Source organism: Ovis canadensis, chromosome 10 (genome assembly GCF_042477335.2).
Source record: "Ovis canadensis isolate MfBH-ARS-UI-01 breed Bighorn chromosome 10, ARS-UI_OviCan_v2, whole genome shotgun sequence".
NCBI lineage: Eukaryota > Metazoa > Chordata > Mammalia > Artiodactyla > Bovidae > Ovis > Ovis canadensis.
In genome coordinates this window covers 66,398,054-66,412,566 of record NC_091254.1, presented here as the reverse complement: position 1 = coordinate 66,412,566, position 14,513 = coordinate 66,398,054, and the positions used below count along the sequence as shown (strand labels likewise).

The 14,513-nt window shown below is 39.2% G+C and overlaps 1 long non-coding RNA gene across 1 annotated transcript in view; it reads left to right on the top strand.

The window, feature by feature from the left end:
* LOC138446640 (uncharacterized) overlaps positions 1 to 14,098 on the top strand; it is a 50,054-nt gene extending 35,956 nt beyond the window's left edge. The window contains exon 3 of the long non-coding RNA XR_011259484.1: positions 13,966 to 14,098. This is a non-coding gene — a long non-coding RNA (uncharacterized lncRNA). The remainder of the gene's footprint in view (positions 1 to 13,965) is intronic.
* The last annotated feature ends 415 nt before the right edge of the window (positions 14,099 to 14,513 follow it).

Sequence of the window (14,513 nt, the reverse complement as noted above, 5' to 3'; positions counted from 1 at the left end):
TTAACTTCCTCTTCTTGACTTTTTTCTGATCTTCCATAGTATGTCTCACAAATTAGACTGAATTTTTAAAACATGAAGTCATTAACATATCTGAAAACCTAAAGATCATAAAGTAAGTCAAGTATATAATTAAACAAAGCCAAAATCCAATCTGGCCAAAAGAAGCTAAAAAGAAAAGCAAACCAGTTTAGCAGAAGCAAATGGAATTACCAGCTTCCAAGCCTGGCTTTTCCAGGAGAGATGAGCACAATCAGTTGGAAATAGATTAATTACCTAATCAATATAGTTCAGAATAAGATAATAGCAATAGCATCAACTAAATCTAATTGAGTATTTTAAGATATCTGAGACCAAACACTTTTGATCATAAATGAATTACTTTCATTAAATTATGTTATCTTAATCTATAGATAATTTTCTAAATGAATTATATTGTATAGTATTCATCAACAAAAAGCCCAAGGCCCAAAGACTACAACCTAAACCCAGATGGGTAAGGAAGTGACATTGGATCAGATTTACCTGTTTAGAGTTATTTGAAAAATATGCTATTTGTTGTTTTTTTTTTCTACTTTTTTCATCTTGAACTCATTCCCAAATTGTTTTGATTTTATCAATACACTGAATTATAACGAAAGTCAACTAGGTCATCTATATGGACAATTGCTGCAAAAGTTTTTATAGGCAATAAATAGCAAAAAGCAAAGGGAAAAGGAAAGATATAAGCATCTGAATGCAGAATTCCAAAGAATGGCAAGAAGAGATAAGAAAGCCTTCCTCAGTGATCAATGCAAAGAAAGAGAGGAAAAGAACAGAATGGGAAAGACTAGAGATCTCTTCAAGAAAATTAGAGATACCAAGGGGACATTTCATGCAAAGATGGGCTTGATAAAAGACAGACATTGGAATGGACCTAACAGAAGCAGAAGATATTAAGAAGAGGTGGCAAGAATACACAAAGAACTGTACAAAAAAGATCTTCACGACCAAGATAATCACAATGGTGTGATCACTCACCTAGAGCCAGACATCCTGGAATGTGAAGTCAAGTGGGCCTTAGAAAGCATCGCTATGGACAAAGCTAGTGGAAGTGATGGAGTTCCAGTAGAGCTGTTTCAAATCCTGAAAGATGATGCTGTGAAAGTGCTGCACTCAATATGCCAGCAACTTTGGAAAACTCAGCAGTGGCCACAGAACTGGAAAAGGTCAGTTTTCATTCCAAGCCCAAAGAAAGGCAATGCCAAAGAATGCTCAAACTACTGCACAATTGCACTCATCTCACACGCTAGTAAAGTAATGTTCAAAATTCTCCAAGCCAGGCTTTAGCAATATGTGAACCGTGAACTTCCAGATGTTCAAGCTGGTTTTAGAAAAGGCAGAGGAACCAGAGATCAAATTGCAAACATCACCTGGATCATGGAAAAAGCAAGAGAGTTCCAGAAAAACATCTATTTCTGCTTTATTGACTATGCCAAAGCCTTTGACTGTGTGGATCACAATAAACTGTGGAAAATTCTGAAAGAGATGGAAATACAAGACCACCTGACCGCCTCTTGAGAAATCTGTATGCAGGTCAGGAAGCAACAGTTAGAACTGGACGTGGAACAACAGACTGGTTCCAAATAGGAAAAGGAGTACATCAAGGCTGTATATTGTCACCCTGCTTATTTAACTTCTATGCAGAGTACATCATGAGAAACGCCGGATTGGAAGAAGCACAAGCTGGAATCAAGATTGCCAGGAGAAACCTCAATAACCTCAGATATGCAGATGACACCACCCTTATGGCAGAAAGTGAAGAGGAACTAAAAAGCCTCTTGATGAAAGTGAAAGAGGAGAGTGAAAAAGTTGGCTTAAAGCTCAACATTCAGAAAAGGAAGATCATGGCATCTGGTCCCATCGCTTCATGGGAAATAGATGGGGAAACAGTGGAAACAGTGTCAGACTTTATTTTTTTGGGCTCCAAAATCACTGCAACTTGTGATTGCAGCCATGAAATTAAAAGACGCTTACTCCTTGGAAGAAAAGTTATGACCAACCTAGATAGTATATTGAAAAATAGAGACATTACTTTGCCAACAAAGGTCCGTCTCTTCAAGGCTATGGTTTTTCCAGTGGTCATGTATGGATGTGAGAGTTGGACTGTGAAGAAAGCTGAGCACCAAAGAATTGATGCTTTTGAACTGTGGTGTTGGAGAAGACTCTTGAGAATGCCTTGGACTGCAAGGAGATCCAACCAGTCCATTCTGAAGGAGATTAGCTCTGGGTGTTCTTTGGAAGGAATGATGCTGAAGCTGAAACTCCAATACTTTGGCTACCTCATGGAAGAGCTGACTCATTGGAAAGGACTCTGATGCTGGGAGAGATTGGGGGCAGTAGGAGAAGGGGACGACAGAGGATGAGATGGCTGGATGGCACCACTGATTTGACGGACGTGAGTCTGAGTGAACTCCGGGAGTTGGTGATGGACAGGGAGGCCTGGTGTGCTGCGATTCATGGGGTCACAAAGAGTTGGACATGACTGAGTGACTGAACTGAGCTGAAATAGCTTTATTCCATGATGCGTGGCCTGCATACATTCACAAGAGGAAAAATACTGACATAAAAAATATATTGGCATTTAATCAGAATATGACAGAAGTAATGTGTAATGAAAATGTAAGAATAAAAATGTTTCTTTTCAACTCATTGAAGATAGACCATAATTAGTATTATAATGTATACTTTTATGAATAGTATTTGTACACCCAAGCAAAGTTTATAGTATCTTTTGGTGAATGAAAGAGAGAAGTTTAGTTTAAGGGCTAATAAAAAGGGACCGTTTTGGCTGTTGCACTGGTGCCTCTGCTTCTGAATGAAAAAAAAAATCATTTTTTAAAAAAAAGCCTTCTTTTTTTGGATGTGGACCATTTTCGAAGTCTTTTGTGAATTTGTTACAACATTGTTTCTGTTATATGTTTTGGTTTCTGGCCTAGAGGTAAAACCAAAAGTGGGCTATTTCTATTGTGGTAAATGTTACATTATTCAACAGATGGGTATCAAATTCATGGATTATCTAGTTCCTTTATTTCCTCTCTTTATTTAAACCTGCCTTCATTTTAGTCACCCCCCAGGGAAAATATTAATTAAAGATGAACAAAGAGTGAACTAACAGCGATGGCTAAATGAAATTATATTGCTTGAAATACATTTTAGTCACCGATTCTGCCCTTGTCTCCTCATTTGTTAAGACCACTTTCAATCCTGATTGTCACTAAATTTTAATGACATGCTGAATTTCTCCTTTAGCCTCTCAGCTGTTTTGGGCAAGTAAGGTGTGGCAAATTCATTTTAAGTGACAGTGGTTCTATCCCAATTAATTGTAAACAACTCTGACAAGTTACTTTGCAGCCAGAATGTTTTTAAAAACTATTTCTTCCCTCTGTGCTGTGCTGTCGCTCAGTCATGTCTGACTCTTTGTGACCCCATGGATTATAGTCCACCAGGGTCCTCTATCCATGGAATTTCCAGGCAGAATACTGGAGTGGGTTGCCATTTCCTACTCTAGGGAATCTTCCCAACTCAGAGATTAAACCTGTGTCTCCAGGGTCTCCTGCGTTGGCAGGCGGATTCTTTAGATTCTTTACCACTGAACCACCTGGGAAACCTGACTAAATTTGAAATAATATTTAAGCTAAAGAGAAAAGGTATGTGAAAGTCTTGATACAATTGCTGATTCCTTTTGGGAGACATATTAGCTGTAGTTTCAGCAACATTAATCTTATTGCTGAATTATTAAAGTATTTTTCAGGAAATGGATTAATTCATGAAATCTGACAAGATCTCTTGGCTTTATATGGTAGATAGATCTGTAAGGACTAGGGGGTTATCTAGTTATGCAAATCTTCTGTAAATACTGCCCTGAACTGTGAAAACTGGGAGATGTCCCCAGGGTAGGCAGAAAGAAGGGTGGACTCTTACAGGAGGAAGGATGTGATGAATGCTGTTTGTTTGTGATGATTTGAATGCTTCCAGGCTGCAATCAGATAAATGGGCTAGGACTAAATTACTTTAGAGTTTTCTTCTAGACCAAGGAGCATTTCCTATAATTAGCTGTACTTGCTGTTCAGAAATTTCGATCTCTGTATTTAGACCCCTATACATCCCATTGTTTATTTTCATGTTTTAAATTTTTAAAAATTTACTGGTTCATTTGGCTGTGCTGGGACTTTGTTGCTACCCCTGGACTTTCTCCAGTGGCAGCGAGCGGAGGCTGCTCTCTGATTGTGATAGCACGTTTCTTACCGCAGTGGCTTCTCGCGTTTCAGTGCATGGGCTCTAAGGATTGCCAGCTTCACTAGTTGCAAGCCTTGGGTTTAGTTGCCCCGCAGCATGTGGGATCTTCTTGGACCAGGGATGAAACCTATGTCCCCTGCGTTGGCAGGTGGATTCTTTACCACTGGGCCACTGGGGAAGTCTGCCCCATTGTTTACTTTCATAAGTAACCCAGATAGGAAATAAAGCCTCTCAAGCTCCTGATAACCAAGTATTATTTTCTAAGACCCCTGCTAAAATTATGGTTTTGAGAGTCTAGAGCTTTCCTCATGATTTCTGTTAATTTAAAGAATTTTCACTTATATAGTAAAATGGGCCCATTTCACTCATATATTTCAGCCTCTCCTTTCAGTTCAGTTAAGTGCAGTCACTCAGTCATGTCTGACTCTTTGCGACCTCATGAATCGCAGCACACCAGGCCTCCCTGTCCATCACCAACTCCTGGAGTTCACTCAGACTCACGTCTGTCAGGTCAGTGATGCCATCCAGCCATCTCATCCTCTGTCGTCCGCTTCTCCTCCTGCCCCCAATCCCTCCCAGCATCAGGGTCTTTTCTAATGAGTCAACTCTTTGCATGAGGTTGCCAAGGTACTGGAGTTTCAGCTTTAGCATCATTCCCTCCAAAGAAATCCCAGGGCTAATCTCCTTCAGAATGGACTGGTTGGATCTCCTTGCAGTCCAAGGAACTCTCAAGAGTCTTTTCCAACACCACACTTCAAAAGCATCAATTCTTCGGCTCTCAGCTTTCTTCACAATCCAACTCTCACATCCATACATGACCACCGGAAAAACCATAACTTTGACTAGACAGACCTTAGTCAGCAAAGTAATGTCTCTGCTTTTCAATATGCTATCTAGGTTGGTCATAACTTTCCTTCCAAGGAGTAAGCGTCTTTTAATTTCATGGCTGCAGTCACCATCTGAGGTGATTTTGGAGCCCAAAAAAATAAAGTCTGACACTGTTTCCACTGTTTCCCCATCTATTTCCCATGAAGTGATGGGACCAGATGCCATGATCTTCCTTTTCTGAATGTTGAGCTTTAAGCCAACTTTTTCACTCTTCTCTTTCGCTTTCATCAAGAGGCTTTTTAGCTCCTCTTCACTTTCTGCCATAAGGGTGGTGTCATCTGCATATCTGAGGTTATTGATATTTCTCCTGGAAATCTTGATTCCAGCTTGTGCTTCTTCCAGTCTGGCGTTTCTCATGATGTACTCTGCATAGAAGTTAAATAAGCAGGGTGACAGTATACAGCCTTGACATACTCCTTTTCCTATTTGGAACCAGTCTGTTCCATGTCCAGTTCTAACTGTTGCTTCCTGACCTGCATACAGGTTTCTCAAGAGGCAGGTCATGTGGTCTGGTATTCCCATCTCTCTCAGAATTTTCCACAGTTTATTGTGATCCACACAGTCAAAGGCTTTGGCATAGTCAATAACGCAGAAATAGATGTTTTTCTGGAACTCTCTTGCTTTTTCCATGACCCAGCAGATGTTGGCAATTTGACCTCTGGTTCCTCTGCCTTTTCTAAAACCGTCTTGAACATCTGGAAGTTCACAGTTCACATATTGCTGAAGCCTGGCTTGGAGAATTTTGAGCATTTTTTTACTAGCGTGTGAGATGAGTGCAATTGTGCAGTAGTTTGAGCATTCTTTGGCATTGCCTTTCTTTGGGCTTGGAATGAAAACTGACCTCTTCCAGTCCTGTGGCCACTGCTGAGTTTTCCAAATTTGCTGGCATACTGAGTGCAGCACTTTCACAGCATCATCTTTCAGGATTTGAAACAGCTCTACTGGAATTCCATCACCTCCATCCACTAGCTTCTCCTTTATCCTCTCCTTTTTCCCATGTCAATTGCAGAGTTCAAAATTACTTTCCTGCCTTTTTCAAAGTCATTTTTGCCTTTCTGCCATCAAACCTGCATACTTAAATCAAAGGGAATTATCTCTTAGGGTAACTGATCACTTTGGCAAGACAGCAGTTTATTACACATGTTATATTTTATTACAATAACTCTCCTTCCTTGAATATCAGCTGCAAAAGAATTTCTTCCTCTTTCCTTTTACAACCTCTCTTCCTTTTACAACCTCTCTTCCTTTAAAATTATCTTTAAAACATTGCTCCATGAATAGAAACCCATCTGGAATCATTTAGAGGTAGCCTGCTTTGGTTTATTCCAGAGTTTCCAGTTACACAGGATATAGTCTGGGAAAAGGCCAAAATAAAATTCCATCACAGGTCTGTCTAGTGGCTGTTGACCATCCCTACTATTTCTGCCATGTCTCTGTTAGGGACAGAGATGAAGCTTTAGCTGAAAGGTAGCATCTAGACAAGTTAGAAATACAGGTGCCCTAAACATATTTCTATTTCAATTTTTTTACTCTGCACTTATAATCAAAAACTCATTAAGCCTATGGGACCACCTGGCACTGCTACTTTGAATTATAAATTCAGTACAGATAATACATCCAGCTGGGAATACTTAAGAAAACTCAAATCCTTTTTAAAGTTTTTAATAAAAATAGGTTTTAAAACTTAAATGAAGATCTGTGCAAGATTTGGGTTTAATTGGATGCTGGTCTAAATTAGAAGAAATGATAGTTGAATATTTTCTTATAACTTAACAAATGCTATTCAGTGTCTTCTGATTGTTTTTCTAGCCACAGCTGAGGGTAGCATTTTTTTTCCTGGGCATATTTGAGAGTTTGCAAAGCTTTGCTTACAATAGGGGCTTAAACAATTATAGGTTTAAACTCAGTTAGTAGGACTCTGAAGCTATTATGTATTTAAATCTATAGAGTAAAGCTCTGGGGTATGCTTCAGCAATGTGGCAAATCTATAAATATATCTTTCTTTTTATTGAGTTTGCATTTACCTGCATGATGCACTCCATTGTTTCCTTGGAAGATATGTTTTCTCCCATACAGCAGCAGAATATGTTATATTCTGAGGTATGTTATATTCTGAGGTATGTTTAAACTTCCTTTAATTTTACTCCATTTAATCCAAGGATTAACTTTTATTATCTTTTCTCTCTTTTTTCTTCCCTAAGAGCTGAAACATTTTCATGATGTTCTAAATCCTACAGCACTGAATTGAATATAAATGGAATTCCAAACAAGCAAATGCATAATCTATCATCCCTTTCTGGGGCTGCCAAATATCAAAAGAAAGTTTATTCTTTGCTTTCAGGGTTTTTACATATATATATTATTTTCACTTAGGCATTAAAACACTCTGTTAGGTTTTAGTGTTTTCTGAGGCACTTCTATTTTTATATAAACTGATATGTGGAGTAAGTAGAGTATTTCTTCTTATAGTTCTGCAATTGGACCATTTTAAAGAAATATGCTTCTTTCTAAGGAGAAACATTGTTAAATGTGCTTAATTTGGAGTTTCAGGGCCAGTAACAAATTATTCAATACTAAGTTTCCCTAATAATAGGACCAATCTCCTCATGTTAGGGAAGAAGAGCTGAGACTCATGGAAGAAAAGTAACTCCTCTAAGTTACTGGCAAAGTTCTGTGCTCTTTCCAGCAGAACCTGTTGCCTTTCATCCAGAAAGTTTTCCACATTCATTGAGCTCTTACTCCATGCCAAGACTGTATAGGGGACATTTTGTTGAATGTTTCCAGCCTTATTGAGATATAGTTGACATATAACATCATATACATTTAAGGTATACAGTATGATGATTTGATTCAGATGTATATTTCAAAATGGTACCACACTAAGTAAGGTTAGCTAACATGTCTATCACCTCATATATATTATAATATTTTTTGGTTTTTGGCAAGAACATTTAAGATCTGCTCTCTCTGCAACTTTCAAGTTTGTAATAACAGTGTTGTTAACAATAGTCAAATGGTAAAGAGTAGATCCCCAGAACTTGCTCATCTTACAACTGGAAATTTGTACCCTTTGACCAACATCTTCTCATTCCTCCCACCCCCAGCCTCTGGCAACCACCATTTTATTCTGTTTATATGAGTTTGGCTTTTTTTTTTTTTTTAAATTTCACGTATAAATGGAATCACACAGCATTCATGCAGTATTTGTCTCTATCTGACTTGTTTCGCTTAGCATCATGTTCTCAAGGTCCAGCCATGTTGTTACAAATTGTTATTGTTTTAGTTGCTAAGCTGTGTTCAACCTCATGGACTGTAACTCTTTGTGGACTGTAACTCTTTGTGGACTGTAACTCTCCAGGATCCTCTGTCTATGGGATTTCCCAGGCAAGAATACTGGAGTGGGTGGCCGTGCCCTGCTCCAGGGGATCTTCCTAACCCAGAGGTCAAATCTGTGCCTTCTTCTTTGGCAGGCAGATTCTTTGCCACTCCACTGAACCACCTAGAAAGCTTTCTTTATCATCCATTGATGGACTCTTGATTTGTTTCCATGTCTTGATCATTGTGAATAGTACTGTAGTGGATGGACATGGGGTTATGAGAACATAGGTTCTGATAACAGAGAGGCCCAGATTCAACTCTTATCTCTATTATCTACTGGCTGTTACTTATGGCCAAGTAAGCTTTTATGGGATCTCCATAGCATGTGCACTGGCTGGGACATGAGTAGGATGCTGTGAGAGCATGGAAAAGAGGCCCCAGAAGGCTGGGGGATGTTGAAGAGGTCATACCTGATCCTCTGCAATTGAAAGACTTATGCTGAAATTTGTAGTGTAATGTGTTAGATGCAGAAAAGTTTTCTTGTTCAAAAAATGTTTCTCTCTATCATCAATCATTACTCTCAGTATCACACTGCTGGAATGCTTAAAATTGCTACTGTTGTAATAAATTCTTTCAGAGAAACCTTTTCTCTAAAGTACATCAGTAAAATACAAGTATGTCCAAAAAGTAGGGTGACATATTCAGATTATATCCCTTTGCCCTTTTTCCTCTTCTTTGTTACCTGGAGGCAGATCAGGGATTTGGGAAAATGAACAGGATGAAAAAGTTGTGGCAAAGAGGCAGGGAGAGATTTGGTGGAAGAGTTGAGCTCCAGATGCCTGGAAGGGCACTCCTCTGGAGGAGGGAGGTAGTGTGTAGTGGGTGTGAGCAGATATAGGGATAAACTTTGCTGACTGGATTGTTTTTCTGAGACCATCCCTAGAGGTGGAGACAAGTTTTCATGACAATAACTTGATAAAGCATTGACAGCTGGAAACCTGAGACTATCAAAGAAGGGGTTTCCTTTGTCTATAGTTTTGGCACATATGTTTTATAATTAAAGAAAAAATGAGGGGAAAGGCAGCATGTGTACAAGTGTGGAAAATACAGAAAGTAGCTACTATGAGGAATTACCATTCATATGGGTAATATTTTGTATATTTGTCAAAACCTAAATCCAGGGGTGAATGAGAACTGGAATATGAGGAGAAACCCTTGGGAAGAAGTAGCTAACCAACCCCAAGTTGCAGTTTTCAATTCATATGTCTTGTGACACTGCTGACTGGGTCTTAGGAAATTCTAGGACTTCCATCAGAACTCCTAGTGTAGCCAAAGGGCACCTTAGGCCACTATGTTTGACTCAACTGTGCTCTTAGTCCTTGGAAAGCCAAATAGATAAAAAGTTTGCTTCATTTCTAGCATCCTAGCATTTACACGTTGAACAAATTAGATTTCTAGCATATCTTATCAACCATAACAAATCAATGGTATGAGTAAGGCATGTTTTGGGTCATTGTTAATATTTGATTTCATTTTCTAATAGAGATGTGCATGAGCTATACATCAATAGAGCCAAATAATATCATTATGTGCTTTACATGTTGAAATTCTATCAGATGTCTGGAGTCAAATGTACAGTAATAAAAGTTGATTAGCAAAGTTGTCAGTTTTATATAAAAACAGTGACAAAAACTTTTAAATAAGTGAGTGGGGAAACAGATTGGCAGTTACTAAAATATTAAAAGTGTCTTAACATGGTAACCTTTTGGAAGAATAGTATATATTCTCAAAAACTTTTATATAAATATAAATAAAAATAAATAAATAAATAAATAAATAAATAAATAAATAAATATATATATATATATATATATATAAATCGAGGAAAACAACAGAATGGGAAAGACTAGAGATCTCTTCAAGAAAATTAGAGATACCAAGGGAACATTTCATGCAAAGATGGGCTCGATAAAGGACAGAAATGGTATGGACCAAACAGAAGCAGGAGATATTAAGAAGAGGTGGCAAGAATACATGGAAGACTGTACAAAAAAGATCTTCACGACCCAGATAATCATGATGATGTGATCACTAATCTAGAGCCAGACATCCTGGAATATGAAGTCAAGTGGGCCTTAGAAAGTATCACTACGAACAAAGCTACTGGAGGTGATGGAATTCCAGTTGAGCTGTTTCAAATCCTGAAAGATGATGCTGTGAAACTGCTGCACTCAATATGCCAACAAATTTGGAAAACTCAGCAGTGGCCACAGAACTGGAAAAGGTCAGTTTTCATTCCAAGCCCAAAGAAAGGGAATGCCAAAGAATGCTCAAACTACTGCACAATTGCACTCATCTCACATGCTAGTAAATTAATGTTCAAAATTCTCCAAGCCAGGCTTCAGCAATACATGAACCATGAACTTCCTGATGTTCAAGCTGGTTTTAGAAAAGGCAGAGGAACCAGAGATCAAATTGCCAACATCTGCTGGATCATGGAAAAAGCAAGAGAGTTCCAGAAAAACATCTATTTCTGCTTTATTGACTATGCCAAAGCCTTTGATTGTGTGGATCACAATAAACTGTGGAAAATTCTGAAAGAGATGGGAATACCAGACCACATGACCTGCCTCTTGAGAAATCTGTATGCAGGTCAGGAAGCAACAGTTAGAACTGGACATGGAACAACAGACTGGTTCCAAATAGGAAAAGGAGTACGTCAAGGCTGTATACTGTCACCCTGCTTATTTAACTTCTATGCAGAGTACATCATGAGAAATGCTGGACTGGAAGAAGCACAAGCTGGAATCAAGATTGCCAGGAGAAATCTCAATAACCTCAGATATGCAGATGATACCATCCTTATGGCAGAAAGTGAGGAGGAGCTAAAAAGCCTCTTGATGAAAGTGAAAGAGGAGAGTGAAAAAGTTGGCTTAAAGCTCAACATTCAGAAAAGGAAGATCATGGCATCTGGTCCCATCACTTCATGGGAAATAGATGGGGAAAGAGTGGAAACAGTGTCAGACTTTATTTTTTTGGGCTCCAAAATCACCTCAGATGGTGACTGCAGCCATGAAATTAAAAGATGCTTACTCATTGGAAGAAAGGTTATGACCTACCTAGATAGCATATTCAAAAGCAGGGACATTACTTTGCCAACAAAAGTCCATCTAGTCAAGGCTATGGTTTTTCCAGTGGTCATGTACGGATGTGAGATTTGGACTGTGAAGAAGGCTGAGCGCTGAAGAATTGATGCTTTTGAAGTGTGGTGTTGGAGAAGACTCTTGAGAGTCCCTTGGACTGCAAGGAGATCCAACCAGTCCATTCTGAAGGAGATCAGCCCTGGGATTTCTTTGGAAGGAATGATGCTGAAGCTGAAACTCCAGTACTTTGGCCACCTCATGGGAAGAGTTGACTCATTGGAAAGGACTCTGATGCTGGGAGGGATTGGGGGCAGTAGGAGAAGGGGACGACCGAGGATCGGATGGTTGGATGGCATCACGGACTCGATGGACATGAGTCTGAGTGAACTCTGGGAGATGGTGATGGACAGGGAGGCCTGGCATGCTGGGATTCATGGGGTCGCAATGAGTCGGACACGACTGAGCGACTGAAGTGAGTGAGTGAATGAAGTGAGTGCAGAAATTTAAATAATGCAAGACAAAATAAAAGGGAGTAGATAATATAATTTTAAACATTGTAGAATCATCTGGGTATTAGCATTCATAAATGTAAATAAAATGCCATAAAAATTGCATTTAATTTTTATTTATTTTCATTTAAGGCTCAAGTCTTTCACAACAAAATGTCTTTCTTCACATTTGTGAGGAAAATTTAAAAGCAGAAGATAAACTGTGCCACCTGAAGATTTTCAAAGCAGGAAAATCTTCAAAATTACATACAACATCCATGAAATCCCTCGCTGATGCAGATATCATGAAGGGTCTAAAGAATGTGAACAAGCAATTATTAGGCATTGTTAGGCTGAATAGTTATGATGCTAAGTACACATTCTCATGGAAATTAATTAGCTGCAAGTTTATTGATGCTGTAAGTGATGCTGAAATATGCATTTGGCTATTCAGCTTTCTGAAGGCCAAGGGTAAAGCTGACTGGCAATTTCAGGGATGTCTGTGAATGAAGTTAACAACTTTGCTTCTCCCAATCTGCAGAAATAAGTGCTTCTGCAGACAGAAAAGTGTCTCCAGAATTAATAGCAAATGAGTCACATGATGAATATGAGTGCTGAAGGCAAAGACTCAACACACTTTGGAGAAGGTGGTATTTTATTTTACGTTGCTGCCAGAAAGGAATCACACAGGTGAAAATCAGGATCTTAACTTACACAATGTGATTGACCATATTCCAAACGTAAATATATTCTCAAGGTTTTTCTCCTTTGCTAGTTCTAGCGACTAGAAATCAAGTTATCAAAACCTAAACAGGCAATATGTTGGAGATTGTTGCTTCTACAGTTTCACTGAACCACTTGCTTAAACTGCTCAAGAAAACTCTAAAGTTTCAGATTCCCTGTTGTTCTGGAATGCTGTAATTTCAGGAATGAAATAGGAACAGAGCTTGCTAGTAGTGATTGGGGTATCTTATAGATTATTTTCAATAATAACCTAGTGGCTCACTCAGTAAAGAATCCACCTGCAATGCAGAAGCCTGCCTGCAGTGCAGGAGACCTGGGTCAAGAAGATCCCCTGGAGAAGGAAACGGCAACCCACTCCAGTATTCTTGCCTGGAGAATTCCATAGACAGGGGAGCCTGGTGGGCTATAGTCCATGGGGTCGCAAACAGTTGGACATTTTATCTATCAGATAAAATCTTCAATGAACCCAGTGGAGGGGAGAGAAAAGTATTTTAAAATTCAAATATTTAAGATGATTTTAAAAGTATTTTAAATCATCTTAGACCACGTGAGCCCTGGTAGTTCAGATGGTTCAGGTGGTCCTGCAATGCAGGAGACATGGGTTCGATTCCTGGGCTGGGAAGATCCCCTGGAGAAGGGAACATCTACTCACTCCAGTATTCTTGCCTAGAGAATCTCCCTGGACAGAGGAGCCTGGTGGGCCACAGTCCATGGGGGTCACAAAGAGCTGGACAGGACTGAGCAACTAAGCACATAGCACAAACCAGGTGAAGTCATTCATTAATGCACTTATTTATTTATTTTTGTAGCCAAACTTGGAAGCCATGAAGTTCATTTAGGCATAAAACTTGAAGGATTGTTTTGGATGTATCTGGCACTCCAGCAAATTGCATTTTCTAAGTATGGCTGCACTAACATGTGTCCCATTGCATATGCTCTTCAAAGAGTATGATACTGACAATAGTTTTGCCCATTAAAACTAGATGTGTGTTTGCAACTGTCTTGACCAACAGAATGTGGCAGAAGTGATGCTGTGTGACTTTCAAGTCTACATTATAATTAGGCAGTATGATTCCACTTGTTGTCTTTTTTGTCTCCCTCTCTCTTAGCTCGTTCACTTTCCAAACACAGCCCCCATGTTGTGTGGAAGATCAGGCCTCATGGTGAGGCTGTGCCTGTGGGTTTCCATCCAGCAGCCCAAGCTCAAGTCTCAGCTGACAGCTGGAATCAAATGCCAGATTGGTGAGTAAACAAGCCTTTGGATGATTCCAGGTGCCAAACTTCTAGCTGCAGCTCCAGACCTAACGGAGAAGAAACCAATTCCCCCAGGGTACCCTGTGTGAATTCTGACCCACAGGAATCATGGCCAGTAATGAAGGACTCTTGTTTTCATCCAGTCCACTCTGAGTGATTGTTATGCAGCAGCAGATCTCCGGCAGGCAGCGAAGTAATTTTCCCACCTCTCCTGCTTGCTGGCTTTCCCACTGTAGTCAGAACATGCTTCTTCACAAACAAAATCAATTCATGAAGTTTGTATAAAAAGGAGGAAATTGAAATGGAGTTCTCCAAAGAGGATAAAACGTTAAAATGGTGATTTAAAAAGTGTAGTGGTTGAAAATTAACAATGAAAATATTAATATAAATCAAAACTATAAAG